Source organism: Rhamphochromis sp. 'chilingali' (genome assembly GCF_963969265.1).
Source record: "Rhamphochromis sp. 'chilingali' genome assembly, chromosome: 5".
Classification (NCBI taxonomy): domain Eukaryota; kingdom Metazoa; phylum Chordata; class Actinopteri; order Cichliformes; family Cichlidae; genus Rhamphochromis; species Rhamphochromis sp. 'chilingali'.
In genome coordinates, this window is record NC_137932.1 from 6594504 (window position 1) to 6618736 (window position 24233).

General features: G+C 39.7%; 1 protein-coding gene across 13 annotated transcripts in view; it reads right to left on the reverse strand.

Annotated features, from left to right (window-relative positions):
* epb41l2 (erythrocyte membrane protein band 4.1 like 2) overlaps window positions 1-16242 on the reverse strand; it is a 49780-nt gene extending 33538 nt beyond the window's left edge. For 3 of the 13 annotated variants that reach the window (XM_080883062.1, XM_080883067.1, XM_080883059.1), the window contains exon 1: window positions 16069-16234. The gene's annotated coding sequence lies outside the window, so the exon portion shown is untranslated. Of the gene's footprint in view, window positions 1-2991; window positions 3199-15452; window positions 15932-16068 lie in introns of those variants that run through there. The other 10 variants (XM_080883057.1, XM_080883066.1, XM_080883065.1 and 7 more) reach the window with 6 other exon arrangements.
* Between the last annotated feature and the right edge of the window lie 7991 nt (window positions 16243-24233).

Here is a 24233-nt window from a genome sequence, read left to right on the forward strand (position 1 = left end):
TATTATTCATTACATCGTCTGCATTTTATTTTGTGACCATCTTACCCGCTCTCCGTCTTTCTTTTTTCTGCCCTGCCACCTTCAATAAGAGAGGACGTGCATACACGCACACCCACCCACCCACCCACCCAGCACCAGTGGTGTGTAGGGAGGGGGCGGGAGTAAAAATAGAACAGGTCTCCTTACGCATGATCGGCTAATGAGGTAGGGAAGGGAGAAGGAGGTGTATGTGTAGCATGCAAACATCAGAAAGGATATAGACACTATGTTCCTGTGCAGACAGGTGAACAAAAGATTTTTTTTTAAAAATGTTCTTTTAAAATGCTGACATTACACAACAAAAGTGATTTTTTTTTATATTATCATTTGTTGATAAGTGGGACTCATCTCCACATCCATGTGTTTGACTTCTCCAGTGGTGAAGTACATTTATGAGATGGATTTTACACAAAAATAATACACAGATGACCTAATGAACAAGTTATGCTTTGATGTTTTCTTCCAATCCTCTCACAAAGCTGTTTTATTTTTTAGACAGATAACTTACTAAATTTTGACTATTTGTTTTATTAAAAAAAAAAAAACTAACTCTAAAAAGTACACAATAAGATAAGTCAGTTTAAGCGCTGATAAACACAAATTTCTAATCAGCTACTCACATGGCAGTAAATTTAGGCATACAGACACTATCAGCTGAAGTTCAAGGTGAGCATCAGGAGCATCAGAATGGGTAAGAACGGTGATTGAAGTGGTTTAAATATTTCACAAACTGCTAATCTACTGGGACTTTCTCACACAACTATTTCTATGGTTTACAGAGAATTGTCATAGATTTAAAAAAAGAAGGGGGGGTGGTATTGTAGGTGAAAAGGTCATGTTGATATCAGAGGTCAGAGGAGAATGTTACATCTGCTTCAAGCTGATAGGAAGGCAACGGTAACTCCAATTACCACTTAAATTACCACCAGGGTATGCAAACAAGCATCTCTGAATACACAACACATCGAACTTCGAAGCAGATGGGATAGAGCAGCAGAAGAACACACCAGGTGCGACTCCTGTCAAGGAATAACAGGAAATTTGCGCTACAACTCACATGGGCTCACCAAAATTGGACAACATATAATGTTTCCTGTCTGTTCAGTCTCCATCTCTACTGCACTATTTGAGTTGTAGGTTCAGAAACTGGCGCAAACAACATGAAAGTATGGATCCATCCCATCTTTGCGTCGGTTCAGACTGGCAGTGATGATATAGTGTTGTGGGGAATATTTTACAAGCACCTAATTGGTTTGACTTGACTTTTAGATTTTCCATTAGGTGGAAGTTCCTGGTACCAGGTGCTTTTTAGTACCTACTCCACCGGAGCACCATGTGATCTGAGCCACTAACTGGCCCGTCAGTGGGATTACTTGATGAGTCACGAAAGACGCTCCTACACAAACAAAATCTCAACCACCATTTTTAAACCTAGCAACCAGGATAATAGCTCCACACAAACCAACAATCTCGCTAATAATAATAACAATTGCTATCATCACCAATTTCACACTGGTTTCATGAACATGACATTGAGTTCTCTGTACTCACATGGCCTCCACAGTCACCAGATATTATTCCAACAGAGCAATTTTGGGATATGAGGGAGCTGGAGATTCAGGAAATTTTCAATCTAAAATAACTGCCTGGGCTTTGTGCTAAGACGACTAAAGTGACAAGACTTGGATTCTAAGACTCGCATTGAGTTATAACATTAAGTATTACTTATAACATTTATTTGGATGTAGTTTCAGATGCAACGAGTAGCATCTACTGGAAAAGTCTATTTTAGAGTCGGTCGTCATTTAAAATAACATGGTCAGTCTCACTAGACTAAACTATGACGGCAGAAAAGAAAAAAAAAATACGACCAGCGTACAATGCAAACCAAACAACCAAATAACTCTGTACCACACAGACACGAAGAGACTTTAAACCAATTTTAAGAGGCAACAGATCTATTTTTTCCACTATGTCAGTCATCACAACAGCTCTGTTACTACAGACCAACTGCAGTTCATACTCATTTGAAACATTGTTTCTCAATGGGCCAGCTCTAAGTGTGCGTTTGTGTGAGCTGGCATTAGAGTGGAGCTTCGTCACGGCCACTTAGGCCTGCTTTAAACTTGCCCTCCTTATCCGCAACTGTTTAACACCAGCAACCTTGTTCTACCTCTCTCACAACTATCTAACTCACCCTCTTCACAACTCTCTCTTCTGCTCTCCAGTCCAGGGTGCCTCTTTCTCTTTTTCACTAAATCTCTGCACTCATCTCTCTCCTCTCTTCCTGGGGCCCCTTTCAATCCCCCCCCCCCCCCCCAATCACCCACTCGTATTATCTCCCTCTACACTCCTCCTGTTTCTCTCCTCTTCCCACAGTCCATATAAAAACACCAGTGACATTACAATCTCGCTTCAAATACACAGACATATATACGCACTTGACAGTTTATGGCAGGAAACTGTGACCAAGTTTCTTATAAACGGGGTCAAATATGGGTTAAACACTCTGAGTCATAAACTCCTGTATAAGCAATCATCAGAAGATGTGTTTTGTTGCTTCATCAAGGAGATTTTCATGCAGAATTTGTCTAGAGGCATGTACTGTAATGCTTGGGTGCTGTGGTACATTTCATCCTATTTCACAGCCAATTAGTAGCGTTCAAATAACCCAGATGTCTAAAAAGGCACAAATAGCCTGCAGATTCATTGTAAACACAAACTCAGACACAGCACTGCCAGCTGCACACTTGAGAGAAATATGGTTTTCTGATTTTATTCAGCCTCATCTCTTTAATGTGACCTTCCTTCAATTAATTGATCTGCACAAGACCATCAAAGCAGTAGAAATCTGCCAATAATAAAAATCCTCACTCAGCTTGTTACACCTCTCATTTTACAGATGAACGGTTGACTGAATGGCTGAATTAACTGACGAACTAATGACCTTACCTACTGTTGTTTCTGTTGCCTTCTTTCCCCCCCTGCAACTCTCTTCCTTCTTCTGACGTTCTGTTTACCCTCTGTTTGCACTTTCTTTTACTTTTTCTGCCTCTGTTCTTCTATTCGTTTTCCTTTCCCTTCCCACCTCTTAGCAAATGCCTGCCCTACAAAATGTCATTGCCATTTTCTCTCCTACATCCTCTCCTCTCTTTCCCTCAGAGCTCTGCTTCCCCCGGGACGATTGCTCAGAGAAATGAGGGCAGAAAATGAGAGAGCATGGGAAGGTAGGGGGTGGAGATAGTCAAGAAAAGTGTGTGAGAAAAGAGCAGCAATGGAGATAGGCTGAAGAAGGATCCAAAAAGGAAAGAGAGAGGGAGAGCGAACAATCTCACAGACATGCCTACTATGCTGGATTACTAATGGACATTAGCATGAAAACTGCATTTTCACAACACTGTTGTTCACATCTTTTGGCATGAAAACCATGCCTAAAAGCTCATACAAAGTTGTACTTTCAATCAATTCACAATCTTTCACTTCCTTCCTTCACAGTGTTTATCACTAAAGGAAATTAAGCATCTTCCTTTCCAACAATGACATTTTAAAAACCATGAAAAAAAAAAATGTCTTTCTCTCGCTTTCATATTGAAAATCTTTTGTTGAAACACTAAAACACTAAGCCTTTACTTTGTGTGCTTAGAATGCCAAACCTTCCAGCTTCATTTTATATACAATACAAAGAAAAAGGAAAAAAAAAGAGTAGTTAATGCTGGCGACATCTCCAAGGAAAATGCTCCTACGTTACCTGCTTCTACCAAATTACCCATGCGCACATGTAGGGAGTTAGTGTTCTCACTTTTTAAACACTAGACTGCTGTCACATGAGTCTCACACACTCACACACACACACATTCTTCTCCACTTACAACTTTATTGCTGTCTGACTGGGTTTTAGGGTTGTCATCATAGTAACGACAACTTCCTGGCCTGGACTGTGGCCAAGAGATAAAAATTTACAACAGGCTGAAACAGGCGTGGGTGCTAAACTGTACAACAAGAGAGAAAAGAGAGCGTCGACCTAGTGCCTACACATTTCTGTTAACTTTCATCTGCTAAAGTAGATATGACAAGCCTCAATCTAATATAAAAACATACCCCGCTTCCTGATTCTATGGGCCATAATTGAAAGAATAAAGAGGACAAACTGGTTTCCATGGAAACCGCATTCATGCTCTACAACAATAAATCCCCATGGAGACAAGAGATTACCACAGCAAAAATACAGATTAGTGGACGGAGCTTACGTGACAATAGAGATTATGACCGTGTCTAAACCCGTTTCATAGCACATCAGACTAGCAGCTGATATTTCATGCTGGACCTACAACAACCGCAACAGCTACTTTTCTCCCCCTACTCCCACCATCACTGAACCAACAGCAACCCTCCAATGATACTACCACTGAAAAACACAAAGCATGCATCTATGAAGCAGAGTTACTCAGATTCGGCAGATTCTGAAAGATGAGGAAGACTGCAACTTGCAACAGATACACTGACACACTGACTTAAGACTTTTCCACCTCTTCATGTGATTACTGTACTTGACTTATATGGTCAGGCAATATTACTGAATTACAGACTTTAAAATTTTTGATCGTATAATTTTTAATACCACCATGAAACTGAGGTCATATATTGTCGTGCATGGTACAAAAATGAACATTCAAGCGAGCTCGGTGACCTACGAAAGACGGCAAGCAGTACACGAAAATGTAGTAAGTAAAATGGTTGCGAGTGTTTCGGGTTTAGTCAGCCAACGCGAACGAAGCTCTGTGCACGACGCTTCTAAAAAGCTATGAGTAAAGAGAGTAAGCCTTCACTTTAGATCAATTTGCTGATATGAACATCTCTCCAGTGGTAGCAAATGTCATTGGGTCATCCAGCAAGCATCTAACATAGGGAACATAGAACATCGGGATGTCGTTGTTCACAATTTCGCTATCAATCTAACTAACTTAAATTTAAAAAGTAAAAGTAAAACTTAAAAGGGTAGAAGTCAGCTAATGCTAGCAAAGGGAGTACCAGCAGCCAACTTCTACCCATGCAGGTTAAAATCCATACATGGCACTAATAATAATAATGATAATAATAAATACTGTTTTTCCACAAACTCATTTCTAGGCCCTGATAGCATCCTTAGCATTATTTTCATTCATTTCGGTGAATGTCAGGAAGTTACAAAGTTCTGTATTTTTAAAAAAAGCAAAGACAAAAAACCCCCCACTCATACCTATTAATCCTTTTTTGGATTACTAGAACACTCCTGGCAGGATCTTCAACATGCTGACTGAATATTCTGGATAACTGCCCTGAGACCTACTGTTTCATCAAGGTATCAATCTAAACTTAATTTAAAATGAAAATAATAATCACAGCTGTTTAGTTTTGAGGTCCTGAGAACCATAAACTTTCTGTCACTATGATGACAAAAAGTTTTAGTTTTATTCCTATTGAACAGAATTAAACAAACCCTAAAAGCTGAAATCAGAAAAAGCTGCCAGAGTGGTGATCCTTCACCTATAAGAGCGCAAATCCCTGAAGTGTTTGAAAACTTATTTTCTGCAGCACAGATAGTACCTTCAAAGATTTGGTCTCTAGAGGTGGAAGCAGGGGTGCAGCACTATTGGGCAGCGGACCCAAATACGCACATATAGTGGAACGTCAGTGAGAACCAGATTCCTCATTTAGCCAAAACTAGCTAGCTAAATACTACCTTGAAGTCTGCAGCATCTGTTGACCGTCAAAGGTTTTTTTCTACTGCAGAGGACTTTGTCACAGCACAGAGGACAAACCTCCAGCTTTCCCCTTATCAGCTGCTGTAGTGCTGGATGAACAAAGGGCCCGTTTCTTGATTTGTTCTCACACTGAATTCTTGAATACTACAATGTCCATTTCATGTGTACCAGCTGAATGATTGTCACAGCTGCCAGGCGAAAGGGGCAAAAACATTCTTCTTATGTCTATTTGAACTCAGAAACACTGCAAATTATACCAAGGAGGAGCTTTTATGAGAGCAACAACGTATATTAAAATATGGTGAGTGCACCATATATTCTAGCTGCTTCATAAGATAATTAAGTAGAGATAATTCAGTGAATAATTTTTTAATTTGGCCTGTTGGTGGCCTGTTAGTAGGTGGGATACATCACACTGGCACCATGAATGTCAATAAAAAAAATATCAGATCATTCAAATGCTGAGCTGGGTTTTTCTAGACACAATGCTGCTACAAAACCTACAAACTCTTCAGAGGTGTTATCTACATGTAAAACTTGTTTACATAGATGCAAAATGACTACCAAAATGACTACCATGTCAAAGCTGCATTGTTTCATTGTTTGAGTCAATGAGTGGTTCACTCCGTTGTCTTGCTGTGCACTGAGAAATGTTTTCAAGCATTTCACTGAGCAGCGAAGCTTGTTTCTGACAGAGTCAAATGGAGTCCAAAACACACAGTGCTGGAAATCAACGGAACTGCATGCAGTTGTGCCTATTGAATTAAAAAGTTGCAGATCGCTCCGAGTCATCCAAACAAGCTAAAAGCTTTCCAAACTATTCCGCCACAGCCGAACAGCTGATAGTTACAGAGCCCTGTTTTGAAATAACCAAGCAGATACACAATTCTAATCTCTGCCGTTCTCTTGTATGATTTGTCAATCTGCCATCCAGTGACACATGCATACACAAACACACAAAGCAGATTCTTACACATATGTAAAAACATACTCTCAGCATCTCTAATAGACACACGAGCTTTGAGTGTGTGATGACTACTGCGCTCTGACACACCCTCACACAGATGTACACACATACTGCTGGTGTGAAAATTCAGAACATGCCTGTTTCTGTACACTGCACTCTGACCCTCAAACTGGGGATTACACAGAGGATAATCCCTGTTTATGTTTGTGTGTCTGTCAGTCTCCCTGCCGGTCTGTCAGTCATCCCTTCACCCAACTCTCTTTCTCTTCAACTACACCTGATGTCAACCTCACTGGCTTGAAATAAACACAGGCATTGACACAATTGTTCCTTGATGCCTTTTTGCTTTTGGTTTGAGCTTAACAAATGAAAATTCACCTCCTGGGTAATGCTTAAGTGACCAATACTATGTCATTACTTTAGTCACTATATCATTACTGTCAAGTCTCATGTACTAAACTCTACTCTTCAACAGGTGCTAGTTCTCAGTCCATTACCTCTGTCTATGGATGTTATATGCCCCTGCAAATAATACTTACTTGAGGGTTTCATTTACATACGTATAAATTATATTTTCTTTATACAATGCTTAGAAACACCAGGAATATGCTTTTACTATACGGGGGTTGAAGCAGCATTGCCTAAGCAATTTAGAAACTGCAACCTGTGAATATAAGGCTTTTGTGCTGTCATTTTTGGCATTATTTAACTACTAACTAATGAAAATATTGTCTCATTTATTGCTTTATTATCATGACATATCAAAAATTATGCAATAATGCCATAACACAGACTAACGATGCAATAAATTAATCATATTATATGGTATTTTTCATGCATCTACTCGTCCCGGGTTGAGCCTCTCTTTCTGTGTGGGGGTGAGAATAATGGGTCAGCTCATAACTGCTATTGTGAAATGCTAAACTCCCCTATTCAGCGATTAAAGCAGTCAGGCGCAAGTGCCCAGTCTGTGTGAATGAGAGACAAAGGGAGAAAGTATGGGTGGGTCACACAAGTGCACATGAGAGGAGATACAATTTACTGTGTAAGAGAGGGGGGGAGGTGGGTGAAAAAGACGGAAAGGGAGAGAGGAAAAAGGTAGGCATTAGCTGGAAGGTGATAAAGAATGAGTGAAAGATGAAGAGAGCGAAACCCACGGTGAAACTGCGCGGCTCAACAAGCTGTGGGTATGGTGTTGCTATGGCAATGTATATCCCATAGAGGGTGGTGACAACAGGTGCTCTGGCAAAACAAATGACTTCATTGTCATCAAGGCTCTTTGTTACGGTCGCCTTGTGTGGCAAGCTGATTTAGATGGAGCGAAACACATCCTAGTCTTCTGCCAGAGCCTAAAGAGGATGCACGGCTCATCAAGTATTGATTAGAAAGACTCTAAAAGCCTTGCAGTCTGTCAGAAAACTACCAAAACATGCCATGCCTCAACCATTTAGTCTGTTTGGCACACATACTGGTTACATATGTTTGCCGATTTTTATTCTTCACATACTAATAAGAGCATAGTTTTACTGAGTTGCTCAGATAAAATAAGCAGTTTCTGGACTGTGATGAGAGGGTTTTTTGTATTTTATGATCACTTATAGACTAAAAAGACTATTGTGTGCATTAGGAAAGACAATTATCCACAGAGTGACCGACAAGTAAAAGAATCAGCAGCCCTCGTCAGGAGTAATCAGCATGTTCTCCATTCATGCTACAGTGAGCATTCAGACCACTGCAACATGAGCACACACCACCATCACAGCTCCCTGCCATTCATTTCGTAACTACTAACCTTAACCCTGAAATCTAAAATTAGCCATCCCTTTTGTGAACACTGCAAGATGTCCTCAATTTCAGAACATTGTGCCATTTTCTCAATTACTGCAAGGCCGTGTTGCCTTTAAAGTGAAGACACATAGTCACACATCTTTATGTGACCATCTCTTATTGTCCAAGCAAATGACATAACCCCGCAGATTATTTAGTCATTTTATTTCAGCTAAATCTCAGATCAGTGACCTCTGACCTCCAACCAGGAAACAGGAAGTAACTCTCTTCCCGATTCCCCCTCGAACCAATCTCCCATACCTCTATCTTTTAATTTGCATTTTTGGTTACACATCTCCCTGAGTACCTGTTTAACGTATCCTACTTTCATCAGAAACTGCCACAAATCTACAAAAAATTACAAAAAACAAAAAAACAAAACAGGAAATTACTCAGAGCAAAACATCCGTACATTCATGTGTGTCTGTGTTATGTCATACAGAAGTTTTGTTTCCCTTACAGTAATATTTTGGCAGTCATTGCTAGTACAGTATGACACAAAGGCTACATGTCAAAAAGGACCTCTGTTTCTTTCTTTATAAGAGGGTCATATTATGGGCTTTAAAAAAAACACTTATCCCCAAGACTATGAAAAGTGGGTAATATGTCATTTTAAAGAAGATTTAAAGATTAAAACTCCATTAGGATTTACATGCGTCAGATTTGAGGACTATAGTAATAAGCTGTCTTCCAGAATTTATGGATGGTGTCTTGTATAAAGAAACTTCACTTCAGGCAGGTAGCTAGCAGAAAAGCAAGTGCAACAAAGTTTGAAACAACATGTATTTATGAATTTCTGACGCCACTTTCAGACATCTTTTCCATTAAGCCTCCTTTGTGGACCATCATCTGTATGTTGTAGTAGTGTACTGTCACCAGGGGGACGGTGTCAAAATCGTGTAAAACATCCAGTACAGTGGGATATTCTAAACACTCTAAACATGTGTTTGCACTGTTATTGGTCCTTTAACTTAGCCCCACTGACTGTATAGATGATTGACAACAAGGCTCCACTTCCTTTCCTGTACAACAGTGAAACCACACAATTGCAGGACCTGCTAGCTAACACGTAGGAGTCGGGGGTCATGACTGATACTATAGCCAAACAACCAGAGGCAGTTGACATGTTTTGGCTTCACTTTTGGTAACCTATGAGGTCATCCATATTTTCTACAGTCATGGTGAAGCCCCTGCCAAACAGAACAAAGAAGTCATAAAAGTCAATGAACTTCTTTGTCGTGATGCAAATTCAAATGGTAAAAACAACTGTCTGTGCTTCTCATGCTGTCTCCGCCCCCTTCTATGCGGTGAACTCCAACATCATTCTTTCCTGTTCAAACAAACTTTTCAACCAATCAGCATTCCCACCACACATGGCTGGATACCCATAGTCCTTCAGTTTGCATAGCCAAAGACCTACACAAATGTACACCAGCATAGGACCACAGATCCCACATTAACAACATCTGAATGGGTCAGGTTCATGTATAAATATACTGTTCATGTATAAATATACTAGGCTGTATTACTAGAGTGGACCCAGTACTATTTCACTTTTAAACATATAGGGTGGGGGCAACTAGAGTCAAGGCTGGCAACTAAAACAAGACTCTTTCGTACATGGCAAATATGACAGGTACATCACTAATGAGAGCAGAGATACTTGCTAGTGAAGTTAGTCATGCTGAAGTTAGTGAAGTTGTATACAGAAACTTGACTGCAGGCACATAGCTAGCAGAAAAAGTAGGTGCTGACGTCACAAAGATGCACACAAACAGACATTGTCAACTAGTCCTCACCATGTACATCCGTCAAGATAAGTCTTGATTATTAAGATCCCGAAAGAAAAATGGCAGATTCAATTTAAACAGCAAAGTATCAATAACTTTGATTAAGACTTTAGAAGTCTCATTACCTGAATATTTATGTACAAACTGGGTATTATGTTTGACTTTTGTTCGTTGCCAGTTTCTGAGCTCCTTACTACCACACTCTGTCACAAATACTTCTGGCTAATGAGAAAAACTACTGACCCTACTTTCTGTTAGTTTCCCACAAATTCACAGTCAATGGGTTCAATACGCTCTTTCCAAAATGTTTTACAAACTCCAGAGCATGTCAGTGGCTGCTAATGAGAACAAGTTAGTGTGGCTGCACTCACAGAAATAAACAAATGAACATTTGATGATTAATATAACAGTACTCTTTAATCCATGTTCAGATTATTTACACAGCCCTAGGTCATCATGCATTATGCTACTTTGCTTGCCTTTTATACTTTTTCATTGAATAGATTTTTAGAGTACCTAACTACAGATGATGGAAGTGATCCCTGAGAAGATTAACCTGAAAACAGCTTCAAGTTTCAACTGTCAAGTTTCAGGAAGCAATCCTGAGGATATGCCGCAAGATATGATATCAGTATCAAGAACATAATATTACCAGCCTTTTCTAGCTGATACTCTCAGTGCCAAGACTGTCTTGTGTTGTGACCCAAACTGTGGCTTTCAAAAGATGAACCCACTGCCTCTGGTCTGTTCAGCCTCTCTCTGAGAATGTGACCCTCTGCTGATTAATCTCTTTTTAACTATGTCTGGCTCTGGGCCAGATCCACAGGCCCACGCTCTCTTTCTGTTTTTATTTTATCATTTCTTTCAGAGCTTGACACTTGCCAGGGAAGGCAGTTTGCCCTTTCTTTTTTCTTCTCTGATGTTGCCCTTCAACACAAGGGCGTCCCATTCTACTACAAGGGACGCTTGCATTTAAGAAAAGAAAATGTGACGTTTTTGACATTTAGGTGGCTAAACCTCAAAAAAACGACTTCACCTTACCCTCTTCCATTTTGCCCTCTCCTTCAAACACGCCCTTTACTTCTCCATCCCTCATTCCCCTTCCGCACACTGCTCTACTCACCGTCTCCGTGGCGGTAATAAGCTGAACACTGCATTACAGTTTCCATTCATCCGTGCCTCTGTGATCTTCTCTGTGTGAATCGGAGTCCTGTGGTGCCTGCTGGCTGTGAAAGCTACAGAGGATAATACCTGCCTGTGGAGGCTGACTGCCACACTGTACAATATGTTCACCTTAATAACTGTTGTGACTGCCCCAAATGTCATTACACTCATGGAGAAGATGAAAGCCTCAGAGTGTGCTTTGTGGTTATAGTAACTACTTTCATTCACTGGAAAATGGGTAAGAAAATTGCAGTCACCTGGATGTGTGAAGGCCCCCCCCCAATATATGCTACTTTATAAAAACAACACGGCACAACTCATTCAAACTGATGAAGGACAGCAGGATTATCTGTGTGCGTCTGAGTTGATGTGACGAGTTCTGTTGAACCCACAGGGTCAGGATGAAAACACACATAAGCACACAAACACACACACACATGGATGTTCCCATAGCCTTTCCGAATGGTTAAGCAATATCTTTCACTCTCTCTGGCACTCTCACCCTCTTTCTCCTCTTGTGTTTGACTCTTACTTCCTCACTACATGTGTCAGTGTTCCTTCATTACGCCTTTCAACTTGCAGTGACTATCTAAAAAATGCTTACTTCCCCTGAGTCTTGTGTACACCCATCCTAAGTGAAGAGTAAGATTGCTTATTAGAGAGGTGCTAGCAAGCAACTGATAACAGTAGGGGATCGATAATGTGTACAATTTATTATATTTGCTACCAGATCTAATGCATCTAATACTGAAGTGGGCTAGTACTAACTGATGTCAATGTGGGTCAGTTAAATAGGTTTTAGGGGTGTAAACTGACACAGAATGCACAATACAGATATTCACAGGGGTTGCGGAAGCAGCTAAAAAAACACAATCAAAAACAAAAGCCAAAGGAAATGCAAGGTTTCTGCACTCTGCACTCCAGCAAGCTCAGAGTTAAGTTCCAGCTAGATCTAATGAGCAGATTCTCCCACCAGAACAACCAATTAAGGCTTCTCATTAGTGGGTTTGACAGAGCTGCCACTGTTCTGCACATCCTGAGAGCCTGACAATGAACATGGCACCGATGATTATAGATAAAACTATACACGCAGCGAGGAGCCTGACAGGAAAAAACACACCCCAGAAACAGACACGCTTGCCTCTGGGCTTCCCTTTACAGCTTACAAAACATTGTCCTTCCTGTCTGCACCAAAATTTATACTGAATGTGGACTAATATATGTTCCACTGCACAATCCCATTAAAATGTGGCTTTGTGGCTGCTAATCATGAAAGCTTTAAAAACTGAAACGTTATACTTGCCTCTAAGTGCGCAACATGTGCTGCTACACAACAATAACCTAAACACCTGCAAAGCAAAACAACATGCATCACCAAATACAATAATATTTTATTTCCTCAGTTGCTTTTTTGATGTTGTACTAGGTTGGATTAAATTGTATAGGTGTCCGTTCTTAATTTGAGAACAGAAGCTCAGAAACTGCATTTAATTCTAAGAACACAGCTGTCTCATAAGAAAATCTTCAGCTGATAGGTAGCTCCAAAAACTCTTCTTGTTAATGTACAGTAGCTGTGTGCATGAGGACTGAACAAGCTCTTTGTTTTCAAACAGAGATACATAGCAACGGAAACGACATTACTGGAAAATCTACGTTCTGTTCATGATATTAGAATAAACACTCATGCCAAGTCAAATGAGGTGCGGCATCATCAGAGTCCACACATAGGGGTTTTTTGTTTTTTTTAAATAACCGAAGAAAAGCCAGACATGCTGGTTGTTCTGCACGCAACCCACATGGATATGTATCAATATGTTAAAGTATAATCAGGTCCCCTTTTCCAAATTAAAATAAATAAATAAATAAATAAATGAAATTAAAAGATCCTCATACTGCCCTGCACAAGGTTTTTTTGGGGGCTGGAAACAGGCACAAAGAATGATTGATCTGCATATCAATAGTTATAGAAACGTCTGATAAACAAAAATGCATTTTAAGCTTTGTTCAATTACAACGCACTTTAAAACAAACTGGTAAAAAAAAATTTTTTATCTCCATTCTGGTAAATTTCATTTTGCGGAAGGTCAAAATGTCTTTGGTGAGTGTCAAAATAAATAACTAACGAGTGATGTTTGAGAGACCCACAAGAAAAAGTTAGTGGTTGGTTGTTTTGAATGTACCTACCTCTCGAGCAGGGCTATCACTGACTACACTTACTATGGCCTACACCACACTGAGAAATAAGAATCACATCAACAGCTTCCCACCTCCACCATTATGTTAGCTTGTGAGCGCAATGACACTGCATCCATCTGTTTAGCCAACAACAGCTACAACTAGGCAGGCCTGAATCTATTGAGAATCTAAAGTGGTATGTCACCACACTAATATTTATGAAAGGGCAGAATTGGCCTGCTGTGCTCTAAAGTCCTCAAAGTCTTCTCTAGCCTACAAAAAATCTTTGCACTGAATGAAAAAAACTTCACAGCTACATGGAAGTACAACAACTGTTGCAGCCTGGGAAATAAACTGATTTACTTTTAGAAACAACAATAGTTAGGCCTTTGATCCCAGTGTATGCATTAGGGGCACAGCCTGGGACTATCTACTGTCCATGACTTTATCTCTGTCCTGATGTCCTTCATTACTATCTGACCTACCTTCCTTTCACATAGAGAGCAGAACACCACAAGCGGAGTGGCGCTGATTAAGGTCATGGGTACTTGACATCACATACTATGGCGTATGATTAGATTTAAGAGTGACACTTAGGAACCAAAGTACATGGCTAGATGTCCTAATATTAGTCAGTGTGTATTGCTCAAAGTTGTGGTACTTCGAAACATCAAACACAGATAGCCGTGGATATATTGGATGTGTTTTATGATCAAAAGGAGACATTTAAAGAATAACTTCTAGAAAAGCAGCATACTTCATTAATGTTAACAGTGGCACTGAACACACAGACATGAACAGATACGTTTGCTAGTTGCCACCGAGTTTTTACAAGTCAGCACAATCTTGGCTCTTTCCAGTCTGCCTGCATTTGTCTGTAAAGTAGCTACGTCCTTCCCATACGTCAAAGCACAGATTCTACGGTGTTGTCTAGAAAGCAAATAAGAAACACAAGTACTGTTCTGCATGTAGACAGATTTATGTTACTACACCAATAGCACTTCTTCTTTAATATCCTGGTCATGAGAGCAACAATTGTATTTTGTCAAGCCAACATAGCCTAAACCAGAGACGTCAAGCTCATTTTACATCATGTGCAACATACTCACTTTATATTAACTGGGCCATATAAGGTTATTGAAATTAAAAGTAATGAAAGTGGAATTTCAACAGTACCTCTCAGTTTTTCTACATGTAGTAAATGAAAGAAGTCTTTCAACACATCTCTTTGAGTCTAAACTGTAAGAAATAAATGTGTAAAACTGCACAAAAAGTTAACTGGTAACTAAATGTCCAGTGTCCTGTAATTAATTTAAATAATTTAATTATTTATTTAAAAAAAAGAAAATTCCACAGTGGATTGTGAAAAAACGTGAACTTTTTTGTTTATCTTTTACTTAAGTATTTTAAAGTTGTTTAAATGACCACTAGGAGGGTATTTAGCCTGATGAAGTTCAAAATTTATCCCCACCTACACATTTTCCAAAGCTGTCCAAACGACCGGCTTGGAGTAGTTGCCGCGCCAATTCTGGCCCCGGGCCTTATGTTTAAAACCCCTGGTTAAAAACCTCTTTGAAATGCAGTAAACAAACAACGTGGACTGCGTTTCCCAGACAGCTTTGTGAACCAGTCACGAACACGAAACTATATCAAACAAATACCAGTTATTTGAAAACGGTTTTAAAAGCACATGTCAGCACAGCCAAATGACTGGAGAAAAATAGAAAGAAAATGTAATTGCATACTCACTCTGAACAGCGTGGTGTTTTTAAATCTCCGTATACTACTTGTTAACTTAGCGGCAGGAAGGAGCTACACGTATTGTCCCGCAAAAACGGAGCCGGATGTTTGAATAGTCAACGATTACCATGGCGTGTTTAGACGAACCAACCGTTAATGTGAAGTTACCGTTACCTCAGCGGTAGCATTCACCTAACTAAAACCCAATGCAGCTACCACGAGTAAGGAAACTCGGTCTATTCATTTAGATAATCAATGTAAGCTAGGCAGGTTTTTACCTGCTTCACAAAATCTTTGATGCTAACTACCTAAACACATCCGCGCGCGAGGAGCAAGGGGCATGAAGGTAGCTTAGGTGATAACAGGGATAATATGGAAGGAGATAGGCGCCATGAAGCGCCTCACAGCGAAGGTATGACCAGAACTCTAAATAACACCTTTCAGTAACAAACGCGGTGTTTGTTCTGCCTTGTTAGAACAACTACGTCTGGTTACAATAGGTACTTGCGCAGGTTAAGTACGCTACCGATATATTACGTACAAAATACCCCCAAAACGCGATGAATCATCTGCAGTAGCTGATGTAGAAATCACGTGATTTAAAAGAGGCCAAATTATTCGTTACCTGTTGTTAATCTCCAACGATGCGTATGAGGAGACTTTCCCAAATGTGGACTCGTGCTCTGTTCTCCTCCAAAAAATAGCGAATGTCCCACTACCTCAGCCTCCAAAAATCTCAACTACAGTCCACACCGAAGATTTGGCGAGGGCTCAAAGCAGACGTATCCATCATCCACTAAGGCCCGCCCCATACAGTGAAAAACATCTTTTCGCAAGCTCCCATTGGCTTAGAGCCATTACTGTATTAGATCTTGATATGTGATTGGTCGCACGTATTGTCTTTTAGCGTCAGTGGGACGTTCAGTGCGGATATGGTAGTACAAATGTAGCGGAGTAGCGCCCTCTCGAGGACGCAAATGTTAATGATATTTTTTACTTCTTTTTGGGGACTGGTTTAATTTTATTTAGACTTGACATTGAAGAGTGGACGAATTTTAGCTTAATATGTGAAAATAAAACAGTTTTAAACAGTTAATAAAATGTAAATAAAGATTTAGTCAGCCAATGATTTTAACTGTTTTTTTATTGTGGTTTAATTTATTTGAGTTGAAAATATACTTTGTTTTTTGCCAAATGCCATAAAGTAACAGGAAAATGCACAGACCTCTGTAAAGTCCAGTAATGCATATTTTTGACTTAACTACATGTGGAGCACATATGAGTAGTCACACCTCAAGGACACAGGAAAAACCTGCAGATACAAGTAGTAGTGGTAGTGAAGGCAGATGAGTTTAAAGACCTTGAGTCAACCATGCAAAGCAACAAGACAGTGCACGAGAGGGGAGAAAGAGAGTGGAGTGGGTGGAGATCAGTCTCAGGGGTGATTTGTGACAAAAGAATAGCAGCAAGAGTAAAAGAGAAAGTTTACAAAGGAATAGTGAGACCTGCTATGATGTATAGTTTGGTGATGGTGGTATATGTTGGACAAAATATATCGATGATGGAGCTGTCGGGCAGGAGAAAAAGAAGAAGACCTCAGAGTAGGTTCATAGAAGTAGTGATAGAGGACATGCAGAGGGTTGGTGTGGCAGAAGAGGATGCTAGAGAGAGGTATGATGGAGGGAGACTATCCACTTTGGCAACCCCTGAAGGGAGCAGCCAAAAGAATAAGATGATGCAATACGGGTTCAATATTGTTTCTAAAATTTTGCATGTGAGTTGGTCAAGACATGTTTTTCTGTGGCAAACTATTTATACAGACTATATTTTTAAGTTATGCATTTATTATTAACATGCTTAGCCTTGGGGTTTGCTTAGTTTATTTCTAATTACAGTTCCTCGTGATTTCTAACCCATCCTACAGAAGTGACATCAAGCGCATTAGTTTTTAGCCTCCATTTCACTTTCATAAGCAGTTTATTTCCAATTCATGGGGAGGAGGGGGGGGGGGTCATTGCATAATGTGAAGCACGGCTGCTGCTAAACACACCCGTAAATAAACACCAATGCGCACACCCAGATTAACAAAGCTCAAGTAATTGGCTTATAGAGTAAGGCAGCATGCAGATTTGACATCTACAAAAAGAGGAGTAAACAGCCACACAAAGACAGCAGTGATTTATAGCAGATTTTAAACAACTAAAAGATAAAGCTGAATGATTGAAATATTAGTAACTGGTGAAAATAGTGTGACATAAACTCTCTCAACTGGAAAAGATGACTGGATTTCCCAGTTAGGTAACTGAGAGGCGAGTGGAGTGTGTGCTTCAGTGGACTCACCATGGGCAAAGCAGCATTGATCCAGCAGCAAAGCAGTCCAGAGGAGCATGTACGATGAAACACAGAGAAGTTCAGTGCATCAGAAACTTCTTTAAAGCCCGTGCATTATTTCACATCACAGCCACATGTTTATTTTATGAGCTACATCCACTACATTTGCACATGGATGCACTTAAAAAAAAAAGAAAATGAGTTCATGCTTTTATATGCATAGGTAAACTAGGTTTTTACACAACCCTGTTTCATTGAGTCTGCTCATCAGTGAAGGTGACACAGCTGATTCCTTTGCACCTATGAGTCATCCAGACCAGCCATGGGGAAAAAAGACCATACACAGCCCATCCCCTCACAGCATCGACAACGCAACAATTACTCACACTCTGTTAAAGTCACCTTCATTTGTGCCTAAAGTGTTCAACCTTTTTTATCTCACGGCCCTGTAACAGACTACTAAAAGGCTGGTTTTGTCTCTGTGTAGTTTAATGTCAACGTTTTTCTTGCTTCTAAGACATTCAAATTTGTGTGGCTCACCATTAAGACTAAGATCGCAATAAGAAAAACTACAGTAAACAGCAGTTAGGTTTTCTATAGCCCTGAAGGCATATTAAAAGCTTGAAAAGTGTACCTGATTGTCAAAGGTCCCATGTTGCAGAAATAGATCCAGCATTGAGATTAAGACAATCTTATGACTTGAATCTGCACCTAATCAGCCTGACTCAATCTATGGTGCCTGTATCTCTCTCTCTCTCTCTCTCTCTCTCTCTCTCTCTCTCTCTCTCTCTCTCTCTCTCTCTCTCTCTCTCTCTCTCTCTCTCTCTCTCTCTCTCTCTCTCCTAGCACTCTCTCTTCTGTTGATTATCTCATCCCTTCCTGTTCTGTCCTACAGAAACCTCTCAGTGCATGGTGAGCACCCAGCAAAGCTGTGGACTCTTTGCTTTCTGCTCCTTAGAAAGGCTCACAGTGTGGATAGCTGTGTCCTCCCAGTAAACCTATAACTTGCGCTCCAATTTACACAATACAACGGCATTTACAATGAGAACTTCAGCATTTTCACAGCCAGGGAGCTACAGTAGGCTAGCTGTTTGGTTTCACATACAAACACGAGATCAAGCCAGTGCAGATTCTCTGGAGGATTAGTGGCGAGCCCTTCTAAGGAGAATTACTCTGACACAGCCATCTGGATAGTAAAACATTGCCCACTAGATCAACTATTGCCCTGCAGGTCTGTACCCTCATATGAGGACGAGCCAGCTATGAGCCTGTCATCCTCAAATCCTAAACTGAGAAACATTTATCTCTGTAACCTTTAGAAACTAATCAGCCCCCTATCTTTATTAGGGGAAAAAAGCTTGCTAAGTATTATTTAATGATTGGTGCATCCTTTCAGACTAATGATGTTCATGTAATTATCATCAGCAACAACTGTAAAGACAAAAAAAGCTTGCTTTTTCTTTTAATCCACCCCCCATGAAATTCAGTCCAAGATTTTTTTAAATACAAGATCTTTATGATCTAATATCAGTTTACACTAGTTAAAACATCCTGAGATGTTTTCATCTCATTTGAGATGCCACATCTCATTTCTTTATACTTTACTTGAAATTTTGCTACAATTTATGGAAAAGTGCAAAAATAAATGGAAATGCAGTATACAAATCAAAAACAGCTTATACAATCCTGAAATGTCCAAAGTCCATATTTTGTATGACCAGCTTTATTCTTCATAACAGTAGGTCTTAGACAAGCTTTTTTCTCATCTCTTTTAGTAGTTTTCTGGAATAGTTTTCAACAGGAAATTCAAAGCTCTTCTTTGGATGTTGACTGCTGTTTGTTCTGTTCACCATGCAGATGATTTCAGACTGCTTCAATAACGCTGATGTCCGGGTGCTGGGGAGGCCAATCCATAACTGATAGTGCTGCAATGTGTGTTTTTCTATCCAGGTATGTTTTTACTGCATTAGCAGTGTGTTTGAGATTCAGCTGTCCTGCTGGAAAATGAAGCTGTGGACAATCAGACGTTGTACAGATGGTTTTGTATGGCACACCAAAATCTAAAAGTACTTCTCTGTGTTTATAATTCCATCAGTTTTGACAAGATCCCCAACACCACTGACTAAAATGCAGTCCAAACTACAATATAGACTCCACCGGATTCTACAGTTGGCTAGGGACACTCATTGCTATACCTCTCTCCTAACCTCCTCTACATATGAAAAACAGTTTGAACTAAAAATGTGAAATTTAGATTCATCACTCTATCAGAACTTTCACACCAGTTCTTGTTTAATTTGCCATACCAGCTTTTTCTCTCCGTTGCCTTCCGTAGAAACGGGTTCTTGAAAGCCACCCTTCCACTGGGACCATTTCAGGTTTCAGTGAACAGTCGATGGATCATTTAAGGGGCCAGCTACATCACTCAGGTTCTGTGTCAGGGCTTTGCTGTATTTCTTTCCTATTTCCCAAGGAAAGGACTTTCAGATAGTTTTTAGGCCTGCCAATTTCCTCCGATTTTTTAAGGGCACGCTGCACACCATGCGTAGATATACCAAGATTTGAGTAATGCTGCAAAACTGTTTGATCCCCTAAGTTAGATGTTTTTTTACACTTGAATTGAATGTTATGCTTGATTCACAGGCCAGAGTTAAGTGGCTTAACAAACAAAAGAAAAAACTCAAGCCTCTGATAATGGTAAGGTACAAGGACCAGACAGAAAATTAAAAAATTAGTAGTAAAGCAACCAATGAAAACCTTTGAAAGACCATCAGAAAGCCTGGAGAACTATTACCGGCTCCTTGGAAGCAAAATATAAAGAAATGAGGGGTGGCTCAAGACTATTGCATGCTACCGTTGCTGAATGTGATGCCATATATTTTAATCATTTCAAAAATCCTTCTCAATCATCAGTTGAAGAGTAGGAACAACACTTAGTTTATGATACTATGATATGTAAATATTATAAAAGCTGTCAAATGTGTCTTTTGTTCTGTAATGTCTATGAAAACTTCTCAGGGGTGATTTTTCGAATTTTAAAAGGTTTCATCCATGGCAACACAAATGGCAAATAAAACATGCACAAGGGGAATATAATACCTGTATCAGTCCTGAAGATTGCCAAGCATAGAAGGGGAAACACAATCACATTTAACAGAAATACACTAAAACACCCCCCTACAATACCCCTGATTCACTGCAAACCATTTCTCGTTTTCACAGTCAGTGAAACTTCTCTAAGCTAAGTGGTATGCTGTCTATGCACCTCTGTTGCCTGCAGTCTACAAGCTGAAGAGATGTACAGCTTCTATGCTAAACACATGCTAAGACAGGACAGTACACCCACATTAGGCAAAAACACTGAGATGGATTTTACCTGACAAACAGCTGATAGGCGAGGATTGAGTGGACTGCAGACTTCCCTGAATAAGTCTACTTCTCTTGCTCTATCTTCAGCAAATACCTTAACACTGAACAAATACTTCTTTATCCATTCACACCTATTTGCTGTTATGTAAAGTCAGCCTTTAACTCTCTCACTCCCTCACCCTGCCTCTTATTGTGTTTGTGTGTGGTAACTCTAAACTCCAGGATCAGGTGTCAGTCGAGGAAGGAAGAGAGAGAAAAAAAAAACTTCGAAAAGACAAACAACTTCATCTACAGATCAATAAAGAGCGGGAAGCCATAAACAGAAAGTTATGTTAAAATATATATGTACATTGATGGGAAGTAGTATGGGAATGCCTGAAACATACAGAGAGAGCTTTCTCTGCAGAGTCGCCCATCATTAGCTTATCAGCAGCAATAAAACACTTGTTTATTTAGAAACTTGTTCTTCAAGTGTCACCAAGCTACAGTCTATAGTTTCAGCTCTGTGTTTGCACTTGTTTAATCACATAGAGGAAACATACCTCACATCTGGGCACAGGTGTGCCACAGCACAGCAGCGAATTATATATTTTTGCACTTTGTACTCTGCTTTATTTATCTTAAAGCTGTAGCAACTAATCCTTTTGCATAAGTAAATGGTAATATAAAATATGAATCTACCAGTAAATTATGCTTTAGTATTATATATAAAGCTACCCAGAAGAATATCAGCTACTTAAATTATCTACAAATGATCGTTAAAGTGATGTTTAGCTTTTTCACGTGAGGGCTAACCAGCTTGTTATGAATGGACGTGCTGAATTTTTTAAAAATGCCTGCTGCTATTTTGGTATTTATTTTTAACCCCACTTTTAATTTCCTTGTGGTTTTGCCTTTTCTCAAGTCACTGTTGTAAATAATTTAGTGTTCTTAATGACACAGTCATTTTTTGAGTTTATTTAATAGAAAATGGCCTGTATTTGTATAGCGCTTCACTTACGGTAGTCCACCCATTCACACACATGTGATGGCAAGCTACATTGGAGCCACAGCTGCCCTGGGGCGCACTGACAGAGGCGAGGCTGCCAGACACTGGCGCCACCGGGCCCTCTGACTACCACCAGTAGGCAACGGGTGAAGTGTCTTGCCCAAGGACACAACGACCGACTGTCAGAGCCAGGGCTCGAACCAGCAACCTTCTGATTACAAGACGAACTGCCAACTCTTGAGCCACGATCACCTAGAATATTGTACTCATAAATTTGTTTGTTTGTACTCATAAATATACAAACAAACAAATATACATCTTGTATTTACGTCTCCCAACAAACTCATGCGTTCTTCCTCCTCGCCTCAAGCCTAATTTCCTGAAGTGAAGTCAAGGCTCTAAAACATGAAAACTATTCCCGCTATTGTCATATTTACTTACTGTCAGCAGATCAGACATGCGACCTAAACAACAATACTTGGCTATAAGCTAACATCTTGTCAGCTAATGTTAGGCTTGAGTGTCCTAAAACTCAAACTTTCCCTCACATCGTGTGAGAGGTAATACACCAAGTCCAACAATGTTAGGAAAGTTTAGCTAACGCCGGCTAACAGCAGCTAGCAACAGCGCTTAATGACAGAAAAGTTCAGGATATCCTTAATTACTCACCTCAGTATCGCTATCACTAGAGAGAAGTGAGCTTCACTGACTCATCAACTCGTGCTGGACTCAATTCACAAAGTTTAAAGCCTCCCAAACATAATGATATGGACACCCGCTGAGGTTAACAGAATGCGGACAGCCTACACTCACTACAGATGGACAGCAGTGAGAGGTTAAAAAATAAAAATGAAAAAATTCAGTTTACTGCAAGGCAAGATTTTACACAATTTACATTTAATAAACCTTACACTGTCTCACTGCATCATCTTGTGGTACAAAGTGGTATTACACAAAAGTACAGCCTAGTCCTAGTTATGCTACAGCTGTTATCTCTTCAACAAAATATAGACATTTTGAACATAAAGTCATAATCGTTGTTTCACATTTTGCTGACAGCTTTACTTGACTTTTGAAATGTCCTAAACTTTTTCAAAGACAGAAATTTACAAGAGTGAACGATTATACAAAGCAATTGTCATACTCTTGTGCAGTGCCATGTTTCTCGTGGGTCTATGTTCCATGTCATATCACCTGCATTATCCCAATTTTAAAGTTGTTACAACCCCAATCATTAAAAAGCTGTGGCACTGTGTAAAATGTAAATAAATACAGAATGCATTGATTTGTAAATCTCACAAACCCATATTTTATCCACGAGAGGACACGCAAAACACAATACCTGGACTCTTCGACTCATCCTTGCACAAAAGGAGCAGATATCAGTCCTGCTGATGGGTTAAGGGTGTTCTATGGCCCTGTCCAGCTCTCCTAGAGTAACTGCCTGTCTCCTAGAACCTCCTCCACGCTCTTAAGAATATCCTGGGGGACACAGCAAACCTTCTGGCAGTGGTACGTATTGATGTGGCATCCTGGAGGGGTTAGACTACCTGTGGAAGCTCTGTAGGGTTCAGGTATCACCTTATGCTACCAGTAGTGACACTGACCCTAGCCAAATGCAAAACTAGTGATTAAAAAAACAGTCAGGGAAAAATGTCTCATTTTTGCCACTCTAGTGCACCTGTTGTAAATATAATTTATACCAAAGCATCAGAAACTGATTAAAAATCCCTTTCTTACTTAACTGATCAAATCAATATCTCAGAGGTTTAACTGACCTGATGCTATACTCTGATGACGTATCTAAAAGGTTAAATTCGATTTTATTTGCAGATGACACAAATTTTTATTGCTCTGGAGAGAATTTGAAAGACTTGGTTGAAATTATGACTTCTGAGATGTTAAGAATAAAAAAATGGTTTGATGTAAATAAATTATCTTTGAATCTGACAAAAACGAAATATATGATATTTGGCAATCGTGTAAAGGAGGATAAAGTCATTATGTTTATAGAGGAAGAATTGATTGAAAGAGTTACTGAATTTCGTTTTTTGGGTGTAATAGTGGATGAGAATTTGACATGGAAATCTCATATTGAACAT